Below are 12,296 nucleotides of genomic sequence, written 5' to 3' on the forward strand. Positions count from 1 at the left end.
GACAGACTAATATATACACTAAACTTCTACACAGAGATAACACTAAATCACATGACAATTATCTCTCTCAATGTCAATGGACTAAATGCACCAGTTAAGAAACACAGAGTGGCAAAATGGATCAAAGAGTTGAATCCAACATTCTGCTACCTACGAAAAATTACATCTGAATAGTCAAAACAAGCATAAACTAAAAATCAAAGGTTGGAGGACAACCACCCAAGCAAACAACTACCTCAAAAAAGCTGAAGTGGTCATATTAATATCAGATGACAGAAACTTTAAACTCAGAATTTTTTAAGGGACAAAGATGGACATTTGTACTAAACAAAGGATATGTATAACATGAAATTACACACCTAAAAATATACGCATCCAATGAGGGACCAGCAAAATATTTAATACAATTATTGACAAATCTGAAAGAAGGTATCAGTAGCAGCACAATAATAGTGGGAGACGTCAACACTGCCTTTCCCCCCTTTGACAGGTCAAACATGCTAAACCCCAACAAGAATATACTAGCTCTGAAAAGAGAAATGAAAGACATTACACAAGTAGATATATATAGGGTTCTCCACCACCAGAAAACTATACACATTCTTCTCCAATGCACATGGGTCATTTCCCAGGAAAAACCACATGCTGGGACATATAATATATCTCCATAAAATCAAGAGAATAGAAATTGTACATACTACCTTCTCGGATCACAGGGAAATTAAACAGCTTACTAATGAACAACCAGTGGGTCAGAGATAAAATCAAAGAGAAAATCAACATATTCTTGGAAACAAATGACAAAAAAGATACAAATTACCAGAATTTATGGGACACAGCATAAGTGGTACTAAGAGGAAAATTTAAAGTTCTACAATCACACATTAGAAAGGAAGAAGGGGCCTATATATAAAGCTTAATGACACAGCTTATAAAATTAGAAAATGATCAACAAAAGGAACCAAAAATAGGTAGGCAGAAGGAAATAACAAAGCTTAGAGCAGAAATCAATGAAGTGGAAATTAAAAGAACAATCCGAAAGATCAATGAAATCAAAAGTTGGCTCTTTGAAAAAGAAATGGAGAGAGAAATTTAATAAACCAGATTAGAAATGAAAAGGGGGAAAACACTATAGATACTGAAGAGATTCAATGGGTAATTAAAGGCTATTTTGAGAAACTCTATGCCATGATACAGGAGAACCTGGAAGAAATAGATAAATTTTGGACTCATAGTCTTCCATGATAAGCCTGGATAATATAGCATATCTAAACAGACCCATAACTACTAAGGAAATTAAAATGGTAATCAAAAGTCTCCCAAAAATAAAATCCCAGGCCCAGATGGGTTCACTAATAAATTCTTTCAAACCTTTCAGGAGGAACTACTACCAATCCTTTTCAGACTCTTACAGGAAATTAAAAAATCAGGAACACTACCCAAATAGTTTTTACAAAGCTAGCATCACCTTTATATCAAGACCAGACAGAGATACTGCCAAAAAAAATTACAGATACAAAATTACAATATCCCTGATGAACACAGATGCAAACATCCTCAATAAAATTCTGGCAAATAGGATCCAATGCCTCACCACGACCAAGTACATTTCATTCCAGGAATGCAAGGATGGTTTAACATATGTAAATCAATCAGCATAATACACCTTATCAACAAAAAGAAAAATAAAAACTATATGAGCATATCAATATATGCAAAGAAAGCATTTGATAAGGTACAACACCGATTTTTAATTAGTATCTTTATTTAAACATCTTGATTACAAACATGATTGTGGTTGGATTTCAGTTATATAAAGAACACTTTCCATCACCAGTGACCCAAATATCCCTCCTTCCCACCCCACCACACCCTGTATCCTAGACAGACCTGGGTTGAGGTGTATATGGGATGCATTTACTATACTTTTTTTTTCTATACAGTCAGTACAAAGATCACAGCCTGTGGTAAGCATTGGGAGGCCTTTTCTTTTCTTTTTTCTTTTCTTTTCTTTTCTTTTTGATTTTTTTATATATATAAAAAAAATCTTCACCAGTGCAACATTCCCATCACCAATATCTCAAGTGTCCTTCCTCCCCACCCCACACCGCCCTAGACAGGCTTTCTACTTCCCACAGTCAGTCACATTGTTATGATAGTTCTCAGTGTAGTTATTTCTCTAACTGCACTCATCACTCTTTGTGGTGAGCTTCATGTAGTGAGCTGGAACAGCCCTCCTCTCTTTTGTCTCTGAAAATCATTGCAAGAATGTCTTTTATTTTTCTTAAAACCCATAGACGAGTGTGACTATTCTGTGTCTATCTCTCTCCCTCTGACTTATTTTACTCAGTATAATAGATTCCGTGTACATCCATGTATAGGAAAATTTCATGACTTCATCTCTCCTGACAGCTGTATAATATTCCTGTGTATATGTACCACAGTTTCTTTAGCCATTTATCTGTTGAAGGGCATTTTGGTTGTTTCCAGAGTCTGGCTATTATAAATAGTGCTGTAATAAATATAGGTGTGAGGAAGGAATTTTTGTATTGTATTTTTGTGTTCCTAGGGTTATCCCTAGAAGTGGTATAGCTGGATTATATGGGAGCTCAATTTCCAGGTTTTGGAGGAATCTCCATATTGCTTTTCATAAAGTTGGACTAAACGGCATTCCCACCAGCAATGGATAAGAGTTCCTTTCTCTCCACTTCCCCACCAGCACTGCTTGTTCTCATTCTTTGTGATATGCGTCAATCACTGTACAAGCCGATTATTGATAAAAAAAAAAAAACTCTCATCAAGATGGAAATAGAAGGAACTTTTGTCTGTATAGTCAAGGCCATCTTCCATAAGCCAATGGCAAATATTATTCTCAATGGAGATAAATTAAAAGCCTTTTCTCTAGAATCTGATACAAGACAAGGCTGACCTCTCTCACCACTCCTATTCAACATAGTGCTGGAAGTTCTTGCCATAGTGATTAGGAAAGAAAAAGGTATCAAGGGCATCCAGATAGGAAAGGAAGAAATCAAGCTCTCATTGTTTGCAAATGACATAATACTATATCTAGAAAACCCTAAAAACTCTACCAAAAAGCTTCTAGAAACAATAGATTTATATAGCAAAATGTCAGGCTACAAAATTAACATGCAAAAATCAATGGCCTCTTATACACCAATAACGATAGAGAGAAAATGGTCATTAAAAAAACAATCCCATTCACATTAGTGCCACACAAACTCAAATATCTTGTAGTCAATTTAAATAAATGTGAAGAACCTATACAAAGAAAACTACAAAAACCCTGTTTCAAGAAATAAAAGAGGACATAAAAAATGGAGACACATACCCTGCTCATGGATTGGAAAATATCAATACTCACCAAAGCATTGTAGATTTAATGCAATCCTTCTAAGAATACCCATGCTATTTTTTTAAAGAAGTAGAACAGGCACTCCTGAAATTAATTGGAAATAAATTGGAAAAATAAACACCCGCAAATAGCTGGAGCAACCCTTGGGAAAAAGAGTATAGGAGGCATCACTTTCCCAACTTTATACTGTAAAACAAAGCTATAGTCGTTAAAAACAACATGGTATTGGAATAAAGACATATCCTCAAATCCTTGGAATAGACTTGAGTATTCAGAGAATGCTCTACAGACATACAATCAATTAATCTTTGATAAAGAGACAAGAAATGCAAAATGGAGCAAGGAAAGCCTCTACAACAAGTGGTGTTGGGACAACTGGTCAGCCACTTGCAAAAGAAATAATAAACTCAGATCCCCATCTAACACCCTGTACAAAAATGCAAATGTTTTAAAGACCTTGATGTCAGACCCGAAACCATAAAATATATAGAACACATAGGTAAAAACACTCCAAGACATTAAGACTAAAAGCATCTTAGACTAAAAACACCACTCTCTAAACAGGTCGAAGCAGATATAAACAGATGAGACTATATTTAGCTGAGAAGCCTCTGCACCCCAAAGGAAATAATTCCTAGGATATTAAAGCCACCCACAGAATAGAACAACCTATTCACCCATTAGACAAGGGGTTAATATCTAAGATATACAAGGTACTGACAGAACTTTACAAGAAAAAAACATCTAATCCCATCAAAAAATGGGGAGAAGAAATGAACAATTTCTCAAAGAAGAAATACAAATGGTCAAAAAACATATGAAAAAAATGCTTCACATCACTAATCATCAGGGAGATATAAATTAAAACAACAATGAGCTACCATATCATGCCACAGAGCCTGGCACATATACCAAGAACAAGAACAATCAGTGCTGGTAGGAATATGGGGTGAAAGGAATTTTCATTCACTAATGCCAGCTAATCCAGCCTTTATGGAAAACAATATGAAGATTCCTCAAAAAACTGAAAATTGAGCTTCCATTTGATCCAGGGGTCCTCAAACTCTTTAAACAGGGGGCCAGTTCACTGTCCCTCAGACCATTGGAGGGTCTGACTATAGTAAAAACAAAACTTATGAATGAATTCTTTTTTTTTTTGTTGTTTTTTTGGGCCACACCCATTTGACGCTCAGGGGTTACTCCTGGCTATGCGCTCAGAAGTCGCTCCTGGCTTGGGGGACCATATGGGACGCCAGGGAATTGAACCGTGGTCTGTCCTAGGCTAGCGCAGGCAAGGCAGGCACCTTACCTCTAGCGCCACCGCCCGGCCCCATGAATGAATTCTTATGCACACTGCATATATCTTATTTCTCAATGAAGAAACAAAACAGATACAAATACAATATGTGGCCCGCGGGCCATAGTTTGAGGACCACTACATCCTAAGGATATACCCTATGAAAGCAAAATTGGAATACAAAAATGCCTTTCTCACACCTATATTCATTGTAGCACTATTTACAATAGCCAGACTCTGGAAACAACCAAGATATCCTTCAACAGATGAATGGCTTAAGAAACTGTGGTACATATACACAATAGAATATTATGCAGCCTAAAGGAAAGATGAAGTCATAAAATTTTCCTATACATGAATGTACATGGGATCTATTATGCTGAGTGAAATAAGTCAGAGGGAGAAAGATAGACACAGAATAGAATCACTCATCTGTGGTTTTAAAAAAAAAGACATTATTGATATAATTCCCAAAGAAGAGGGCCAAAAGGACCAGCTCACTATAAGAAGCTCACCACAGTTAAAGAAATAACTACACTGAGAACTATCATAACAATGTCAATGAGTGGGAAAAGTAGAAAGCCTGTCTCGAATATAATTAGGGAGGAGGGAGATGGGAACATCAGTTATTTGAATGTTGCACTGGTAAAGGAGGTGTTCTTTTTTAAACTGAAACCTAATTACAATCATGTTTGTAATCACAATGTTTAAATAAAAAATTATGGAGTTGTGATAGTACAGCAGATTGGGCATATGCCTTGCACTCAGCCAATCCCAGGTTCCATCCCAAGCATTCCATATGTTCTCCTGAGCACCACCAGGAGTAATTCCTGAGCACAGAGCCTAAGCAATGTCAGGTTAAAAGAGGGGCCGGAGAGATAACGTGGAAGTAAGGCGTTTGCCTTGCATGCAGAAAGATGGTGGTTCCAATCCCAGCATCCCATCTGGTCCCCAAGCCTGCCAGGAGCGATTTCTGAGTGTAGAGTCAGGAGAAACCCTGAGTGCTGCCAGGTGTGACCCAAAAACCAAAAAAAAAAAAAAAAAAAACAAAAACCTAGAAATAGAAAAATAGAATTGGAAAAATATTTAGAGTCCAGAAGTTTTTGCACAACCAAGGCTGTCAGGAACATATTTATAAGAAAAGCATTAAATAGGTCAACTTATGAATGACAGTCCTAAGCAATGCTAAGGTAGCAGTGGCTCATTTTGAAGTAGGTTAATACCATGTCTAGTAGTGACTATTTCACCTTTAACCAGTGATTCCTAGACCTCCCCTCTAAGATCCCTTAGACTTTCTGGATCCATTGTGGTTGAGTAGAACGATTGGATTAGCTCTAAACTTTAAATTTTAATCCAAAATTATTTCTCTTCTAGATAAGAGTACATAATTGAAAGGCAGAAAAGACAGTTCAAGAGCTAAGTACCTGCTTTTAATGCAAGAAGCCTGAGTTCAATCCCTGGATGGCACTGCATGGTCCCCAAACACCACCAAGAATAACTTTCAAGTACTAATGGGTATTGTAAAAGACAATAATAAATTTAATTATTGTTGCAAGAGTCAACTTATCCCTTTAATTTCTATAAAATTATGATTAGTAACATTCAAGAATGATGACCTAAATATCAGCTCAGATCCCTCAGTCCTCAGTAAGAAAATGTAGACTAATGTAATGGCCAACCCTTCTTCAATCTATGGTCAAGCTGGTCAAAGACATCAGGAATTTTGTGTTATTTGTTACATAAGAGAATCTAATCAAATTTGCTATTATGACAAATAATTCTGCTAGATTCAAAAGGATGAATTCACCAAATATTACATCTATACAAGTACGATAAAGTTGTAAAAAAAGAAAAAGGCTAAGCAACTTGTATGGGTGAATGTAAGGATAAGCAAATACAAAGATGTATAAGATCAGGGCCGGAGAGATAGCATGGAGGGAGGGTGTTTGCCTTGCTTGCAGAAGGATGGTGGTTCAAATCCCGGCATCCCATATGGTCCCCCGTGCCTGCCAGGAGCAATTTCTGAACATAGAGCCAGGAGTAAACCCTGAACGCTGCTGGGTGTGACTCAAAAAAAAAAAAAAAGAAAAGAAAAGAAAAGAAAAAGAAGAAAGAAAAGATGTAAAGATGTATAAGATGGCTAGATAAAGATGACTAAAGCATAGAACTCAGACAGAGATCCTAGATTTACTCTTACTTCCTATTAATTGTACAAGATTAGCAATCGGTTCCTTTAGTTTTTTAACTAAACGTCAGTATAGTCATTTGAAAATAAAAAAGTAAAAGCATCTTCCACCAAATACCTTTTGCTGTTCATTATCATGAACTCTATATGACCCACTATGGTCTACCTGAGGTTCAAGACTTCGCCTTTGTTTAAACTCATCCCCTCAAGCATGGCAGAAATTTGAGAATATAGCATAATAATTTTTTACATTACACTTTAGAAAAGCTTCTAGACGATCAGCCTGACCATATTTGCTTAAACCTTTATTTTTTGGCTGTGCCGATATTTATTTAACAATTTCCTGTTCTTGAACATTAAATAGCAAGGGACTTTTCTATTTTTTATTTATTAAAAATAATGTGGAGCTACAGAAGGAAGGGACTTGCCTTGCAAATAGCCAACCCCAGTTTGATCCCTGGCACTCTATGGGGTCCCCAAGCCCACCAAAAGTGACCCCCTGAATGCTTATTCAGGAATAAGCCACAGCTTACTAGGTGTGGCAAACACACAAAAATGATTAAAAGTATGATTAAAAATATGACAAAAATTACAGGAATTCCTTCCATGATTATGTTAAGACTCTATAAGTCTCCATCTTTCTAAGAAAATCTCTCTGGAAACTTTGACAGATGCATCAATAAGCAAGTTGGGAAAACCTACCTCTCATGGGACCATACAGTACAGCCCATCAAACTTATTTTCAGACTCCAGATGCGCAGAAATTGAAAGAGCAATGAATACTGTTAAAACTGTTAAGCTTAAGACCAGAGAGATAGTTCAATATGCTCTAAGTGCACTCACAGTATGATTTGCATGTTAGATGTGCAAATATAATCCCAGTATTACTTGGTTCCCAAACATCACAATGAACATACCTTGAGCACAAAGTCAGCAGTAGCTCCAGAGCAATGCCAAATGCAACCCCAAAATAAAGAATTTTTTATTTTAAATAATTACATTTATAGTGGTTTGCTGAGTAGTAATACTAAACAAATATAATAATTAAATGAGCTAAGATATGTCACAGTATTTAATGACCTGAAAGGTGCTAAATACATATAATATGTGAAAGATTATGGAGGGAGACTTTAGATGGTACAAAATTTGAATACTTGTTTTTTAGGGTCACACCCAGTGACACTCAGGGCTTACTCCTGGTTATGCTCTCAGAAATCATGGAAAGCAAGGAGATCTGATTTCTGTCTGTCCTAGGCTAGTGCAGGCAAGGCAGATACCTTACCACTTACACCACCACTCCAGCCCCTCAATACTTGTATTTTTTAAATCTACAAGTCATTTGCATGGTTGTGGAGGACTCCAAACAAGACATTTTCCATTTCTGAAGAAACTCAAACTGGCAAGAAACCCGCTGGTACAAAACATTTCTATACTTCTGCAGTACACAAAATATCTAATGTTTTCCATCTTACTCTTCCATTCTACGTTTTGAATGTATTTTGTTTTTCAACAAATAGCCAAAAAAATCTATTTGGGGGGTGGGTTTTGGGCTAACCCCAGTGGCACTCAGGGGCTATTCCTTGCTCTGCACTCAGAAATAATTCCTAGCAAAAAAAAAAAAAAAGAGCAAAAAAGAGCCAAAAAATTTTTAGAAAATGTATATATCAGTCGATAATACTTGTTTTCTCAAAGGCAGTTTTTCTTTTTTTTTACTAATAACACATACTTTGTTTCTATTTATAGAAATGATAGTGCCTGGCCCAATCCTAGATGATAAAACAATTTGCTAACATACCAAACTAATCCCATTTCCACTACCACTGACAGGTAGGTGGTGGACACAAGACTGACTTCTAGACAAAAGGTCTGAGAGAAATTTACCAGGGACTACTTAGAATGATTTTCCTTCATGATTTGAAAAAGAAGGGGCCGGGCGGTGGCGCTGGAGGTAAGGTGCCTGCCTTGCCTGCGCTAGCCTAGGATGGACCGCGGTTCAATCCCCCGGCGTCCCATATGGTCCCCCAAGAAGCCAGGAGCAACTTCTGAGCGCATAGCCAGGAGTAACCCCTGAGCGTCACAGGGTGTGGCCCAAAAACCAAAAAAAAAAAAAAAGAAAAAGAAGCATAAATGAAGCTCTGTCTTTTCTATTTTAATGCAGCTCGGTAAAGACATAATACATTATAAATGAAGTAGCCACCATGTGACTAAGAAAATCAAATTTCAACTATGCTTCTGAATTAACAAACTTTGGAGCCACTTACTTATGTTCGTTTTGTTAAACTCGAACTTTTATTTTAATGATCTATTATATATCTCTTTTATTATAATAAAAATACATTCTGATAAAATATTCTTGAATGAGATACATTTGTTTTATTTCCACTCAATATTTGAAGATTGTGTAAGTTATAAGTAAATCTATTAATATTATATAAATGTTATCATTTTAAGTAGTAAAGTTATAAATAAAATAATTTACAATCTGTCAATAACATTTCCTTGATATGTTTAGAGTTCAAGGCACTATACATCTAACAGCAACATTTTACATCTTAAAAAAAAATCTTTACTGTCTCATTTTTATTTTCTTTCTGACTAAACTCCATTGACTGCCCTCAGACTGACAACCGCGTAACATCTATAAGCAAACTGAAGGCCAAAAGGCTCTCAACAGTGGGAAAAGTCAAATGGCCAAACTGTAAGATATTCACAAAGAACAAATGTGTGCATCAGTCCCTAGCAAAGACATTTCAACATTTATTTTGGAAAGTTTAAAAGCAAAATGCTAATGACAAGAGTCTGGAGTGCTTTTTTCCCCTAATGCAGAATTTATCTAAGTGCCCTAAGACACAATATATGTTTATATGCAGCCTTCTTCACAGTTATTATTCATTACCATGGGATTGGGAATAACACGTACCCAACTGTGTAATGTACCTGTTCTAATGTGCAACACATTTGTTTTTAAATCCCATTTATACATTACTTCTCTCAAGCCTGCAAAGGATATAATGAGATAATGTGGTGAAAAGCACTTTGTAAGCTATGAAGCATCATAAAAATGTTACTATTTTTATTATAACTTTAGTTTTTTACGTTAAAGTGAACAACATCTTAGTGAAAATGCTCTTGAGGTCCAAGAGAGACTGCTACTAAGAGAAATGAGATGCATAGTAAGAGGCAGATAAGGGCTAATTACTTATAACATTTGTATAGACCAAAATTCTTTCCAAGAGACAGTACTAATTCAAGTATCCTACCTTCCTCTGTTTCTTAACAACAACAACAATACACACACACACACACACACACACACACACACACACACACACAATAAGCCACTTCCAGCCCTGAGCAAAGAAAAATAAAATCTTAGTATATCTGTAAATCTGATGCTAACCTTGATGCCAATGTTCTGATCCCTATATTCCCTCTATCAACCATGGAGAGTCAAAAAAAATCACTTTGCAGTTGTTCATAGATATCTTGAACTGAATTCATCAAAGGTGGCAAGATGTTTACTGTTCATGGACTATGGTGGCCTCCAGGGGCTTGTCAGAAAGAATTTTTGGAGCCACTCCAAACTCACCACATCAGAATCTGCACTATAATAAACACCCCCTCCAATATTTACTGTTCACCTTAAAGTAAGTGTAAAAGTTCTGTTGAGGACATTGTATTACTGTGTTCATATACCTTAAGTCTAGCCAGAGGACAGTTCTGTGCATGCCATGTACTCTCTCTTTTATCTCTCTTCTCTCTGTCTCTCTCTATCTCTCTGTCTTTGTCTGTCTCTGTCTCTCTCACTTTTTCTCTTCCCTCCACTGTTTGACCTAGGAAAGCTGCTACTAGATTGACATGTGCTAGGCCAGAGTGTTGGGGATTCCACATCTTCTCCAAGGCATAGAAGCATCACAGCATTCTTGGATTTTAATAGGAAAATTTTGAAACATATTTCATTGTCTTTCAGAGGATTGCGTGAATATCATGTTCCAGTTTCTCAGAGTCATGGTTCACTATTGAACTTACTTGTCTGCTTCTGTCTACCTTCCCTACACTCTGAACATTTTTTCTTGGACTGACCTTCCAAATAAAGTATTCTTTCTAAACTTATCTCAGAATTATGCATCTTAAAAAACTCAAACTAGGCTGGTCCAATGGCAGTGGTTTATCAGAACTTATTAACGTTAATATCACAAAAGTTGGTATATAACCCCCCACTGCTCAATTTGACTGGCTTTGGAAAAAAAACTCAAACTAAGACAAACTGTCCTCTACTTTTGATCATCTTTGCTGTCTAGTTCAGCCCATAACAAAATACCCAAAACCAGGTGTCTAAAAGAAGAGAACAGGGGCCGGCGAGGTGGCGCTAGAGGTAAGGTGTCTGTTGCAAGCATTAGCCAAGGAAGGACCACAGTTTGATCCCCAGGCATCCCATGTGGTCCCCCCGAGCCAGGGGCAATTTCTGAGCACTTAGCCAAGAGTAACCCCTGAGCTTCAAACGGGTGTGGCCCAAAACCAAAATAAATTTAAAAAAAAAAAAGAAGAACAGACATCTATCTCAGTTTTTGAAGTCAGAATTCTAAGGTCAGTGACCCAGCACTGTTTGTTTCTGGTGAACATTCTCTTCCTACTGGCAGATGCAGCTACCTTATTGTTTATATCCTAAAAGTAAAATAAATGCTCAGCATGTCAACAAGATCATGTGGACCAGAATACTTAGCATCCTGATTTCTAATTCTGATTTTATTAACCACTAATATCCTTAGGCCTCAGTGTGCGAGGTTTCTAACACTAAGCTTAAATGGGGTAGCAGGATCAGGAACCTGAGTCTATGATTCCAAGCCTAGGGCTGCTCCTAAAATCACATCTAACAGACTGCTTTTCATAACAACATTATTGGGAGCTTTCAAAGCAATGCAACACCTAGAAGTCATAAAATTGAGCCTTATAATGTACCACTTACTCTTTTGTTCCTCTAACTTAAATCATTTTAATTACAAACTATCCATGACAATTCACAGTAATGAATGGAAGCATTGACATAAATAATTCAGAATTCACTAATAATCACCCCAGCTGTATGCTAGTTCTGCCAAAGGAAGCTTCTCAGGAGGCCATCCTGGCTGGGTAGATGACAGGCATAATACCAAATGCATGCAAATGATCTATCTGCAGAATACCAACAGCCTGTTGACAGCCTCAAAACCAGGTTTAGGAAAGCAAGTTTTTTGAGGTCCTGTAGACATGCGGATTAAAGAAATCTCTCTAGTACTCGTACTGTTTTCAGAGAGGTTAAGAAGGTGGCTGGGGGTTTTGAAAAACTGAAATAACTCAGGAATCTGCTTTTTCTGTTTTGTTTTGTTTTGGGTCACACCTGGAAGCACTCAGGTGTTACTCCTGGCTCTACACTCAGAAATCGCTCCTGCCAGGCTCGGGGG

General features: G+C 36.9%; 1 non-coding gene across 1 annotated transcript; it reads right to left on the bottom strand.

The window, feature by feature from the left end:
* Nucleotides 1–1,853: 1,853 nt before the first annotated feature.
* LOC126032771 (small nucleolar RNA SNORA51) lies at nt 1,854–1,984 on the bottom strand. Its single transcript, XR_007503973.1, has one exon. It is a non-coding gene; the product is annotated as a small nucleolar RNA SNORA51 (small nucleolar RNA).
* Nucleotides 1,985–12,296: the final 10,312 nt, after the last annotated feature.

This window comes from Suncus etruscus, chromosome 16 (assembly GCF_024139225.1).
Source record: "Suncus etruscus isolate mSunEtr1 chromosome 16, mSunEtr1.pri.cur, whole genome shotgun sequence".
Taxonomy (NCBI): Eukaryota; Metazoa; Chordata; class Mammalia; order Eulipotyphla; family Soricidae; genus Suncus; species Suncus etruscus.